At 33.7% G+C, this 3413-nt stretch overlaps 1 pseudogene; it reads left to right on the forward strand.

The window, feature by feature from the left end:
* Window positions 1–357: 357 nt before the first annotated feature.
* LOC111397840 lies at window positions 358–2389 on the forward strand (annotated as a pseudogene).
* The last annotated feature ends 1024 nt before the right edge of the window (window positions 2390–3413 follow it).

Consider the following 3413-nt stretch of genomic DNA (forward strand, 5'->3'; position numbering starts at 1 on the left):
CGGTGCCATTAAACACGCTTGAACATGTAATCCAATGTTAGAAGCAGTACGTGCCACTCTCTAAAAGTTCATTAGCCACATGATTAGCAGCGCAATTTTGAGGTGCAAAGAGCATTTCCTATTATATCTGTTCTGCATTCTCATTCTTTTCCCATTTCTGGGTTTTCGAATATTAAGAATCCTTGTTTCCAAATTAGCCATTATTAACAATATCTCCATCTTTAATGGTGAGTTTTTCTGTGCATTTTATACTTCAATGAGAAAAAAATGCATTATTATCATTCTATCTTCATTAATTATGAATCTTGATTTGATTTATATAGGCTTGTTTTGTACATAATATACAGGGAAGAAACAATGGCATATAAAGTGGATAATGAGTATGATTACCTATTCAAGATTGTTTTGATTGGAGATTCCGATGTAGGAAAATCTAATATTCTTTCAAGATTTACGCGAAATGAGTTCTGTTTGGAGTTGAAATCCACCATTAGGGTCAAATTTGCAACAAGGACTCTGCAGGTTGGTTTTGATTTATATGATGTAAAATTATCGAATGTGTCTATTATTTATTAGGTTATGCTACATGTATGTCACGGTGTCCACCGCTCTCACATGGAGGGGGACCCACTTTGAATATAATATAATTTATCCCGAAGTGGATCTCCATCCATGTGAGGAGGGTGGACGTCATTATAGACATCGCATTATGCACAAGTAGCATATTCGTTATTTATTATCTCTATTTGAAATATCCACTGTGCATAAATGTGTTAAGCTCGCTATAATTTTTTTTTTGCGCATATCTTAATTAATGGTTCTGTTCTGATATTGATGCATTTTGTATTTGGGCTATCCTTTTTCTTCTTCATTTTATGTAATTTTCCTGATTAGAGGCTAATCTTCTGGTTAATGTCATGTCAAACTACCTGTCGAATATCTAGTTTTTGCTCATATTTTGACATCGATGTGCAAACTGGAATCTAGGACAGTAAAATGTTGTGGAATCATTTTTATACCACATTTCAAACGGAACTTTTATTGCCCAGTGATGTAGGACATGTAGAGGGAAAACATCCGAATTTTGGATTGGGCCCATAATATCATTCCAAAAAGAGGACGACAAGACGAACAATACTTACTGTTATGTCGTGACATACGATGAATTTCGGCCATTGAGAACTGATTTTTAACGCTATTTTTATCATTTAGTTTATTCATTATTATTATTATTATTATTTTCAATTTTAGTTTGTTTTAACTTTGTTTTCATTAATTTTAATTATTTTAAACTACGTTTCCTTGTAAACCCTTATAAATAAAGGGGTTATTTCATTTATTTTTTTTATCATTCATTAATAAAAAATCGTGAGTTTATCTTTTCTTTATAATTTGGTGGATTCCAAATTTCATTTTCTTAAGGTTTTCGCTTGAATTCCTTGTTTGGCACTGCGTCACCCAGTTCGAAGAATATGCTATAACTGTCTTTCGAATTATTGAAATATTTGACCATTTTCATGGTCATTTAAGTTGCAGTCGTTTTTACACAAATGTATATCTACTTGCAATAGCTTATTCCCAAATGTGCAAGTTTGAAAGCGTTTTCCATAATGTTAAATGCTTGAAGGCAAAGTTTGTACCAGGGAAAACTTATGGGACTTCCCTTCACTAAAATGATGTCAAAGAATGCATTTAAGACTAATCGGACATGTTAACTGCTGCTTTTTATGAACAATCGAACTAAGAAAGTGATTCGCCTAAAAACTGGTGCGGGCACTGGATTGTAACATTCGAGCAAATCTTTTATCTCTCCACACATTGCTGAAAATACTTTGGTGCAGGTGGAAGGCAAGACGGTGAAAGTGCAGATAAGGGACACGCTGGTCAAGAAAGATACTGTGCTATCATTAGCTCATACTACAGAAGCACTGTTGGGGCACTTGTGGTATACAACATAACCTAGAGACAAACTTTAAGTGTCCAACGTTGGCTACGTGAATTGAGGGACCATGCCGACTCTAACATAGTCTTAATGATGATAGGAAACAAATCCGACCTCAATCACCTCAGAGCCATCAATGAGCAAAAAGCTCAACTCTTCGCTAAGTAAGAAGGGCTGTCATTCCTAGAGACATCAGCACTCGAAGCGCTTAGACGTGGAGAAAGCTTTCCATACAATTATCATTCCTAGAGACAGGAGTGTAAAATGTACCTAAAAAAAGTCTTATAATACCAGTGAGAAAAAACAGTTTGAACCAAATATTATTGTGCTCCATATGATAATTCGCCATAATTTACACATAATTGAAAAATGATCTTAATTTGACACAATTCTTTTTTAGATCACTTGACAAAAGTTTTCATGATTATATTTCGTAATTTTTTGTGAATGTAAAAGGAAAAAACTCACATTATTTTTGAAGTCTAACCGACATACCCCAATTTTAAATAAATGAAGAAGTGCCACCATAACGCGCTAGGCTGATTGATAAATGAACCGAGCTGGGCGTACAGGCCCAGCTCCTTACAGACCCCGTGAGGTCAGGGTTTTTGTTTTTTTTTTCCTTCTTCTTTTTTTATTGCCTCGAGGCCCGCATAGGGCCCAATCCGTGAGAGGGGTCAGTAATACCCATGTAAAATGAAGCCCTGTGTATTGTTGATAAATATATCTTTAATAATTACCTCTTCATCTAGTAATTTATTGTCACAAGATAAGTTGCAAAATGCACTTAAGCCCCTTTTAATCTCTTTGTAAACTGCTAATATTTTCACATACAACAACTAAGATTGTGAAGAGAGTGCCAAAACATATTAAAACTGTAATTTGACACTTAAAAGGTAGAGTTTACTAAAGCCAGTTGTTATTTAAAAGGGAAGATAACATATTTGGTCCCCCAATCTTTCAAAAACGTATAGATATATCTCTAACCTTTAAAAATAGCACCTCATATCCTAACGTTTGGAAAAATATGCATGACCCGTCTATGTTGACAGAATCCATCCAATTTGACATTTAAACCCTTGTTTGTTTCCCATTTTTTATTCATTAAAATGAAAAATATGATCGTTATCTATCATATCAAGTCACAAAATTTGAATTATTATCTTTTATGTGGAGCCCATAACGACTATATTTTTTATTCTCATTTTTATATCAATGTGTACCAAACGGGGGCCTAAGATTGTCCTCCCATTTAGATGAACAAAAAAAAAATGAAAAGCTAAAGGAAAAATTGCAATGTATGTCCAAAACATTTTGAAAAATGCAAATAAATTTCACTATAAACAATTAAAAATAGATTGACAACAAAAGAAAAATAAAAGAATTTGAAAAATAAAAAGGAAATAGTTTCTTCAACCGAGTGCCGCCCCCACCGCCCACTTATATAAGTAATGAAAGAAAAAAAAACATT

This window comes from Olea europaea, chromosome 7 (assembly GCF_002742605.1).
Source record: "Olea europaea var. sylvestris chromosome 7, O_europaea_v1, whole genome shotgun sequence".
Lineage (NCBI taxonomy): Eukaryota > Viridiplantae > Streptophyta > Magnoliopsida > Lamiales > Oleaceae > Olea > Olea europaea.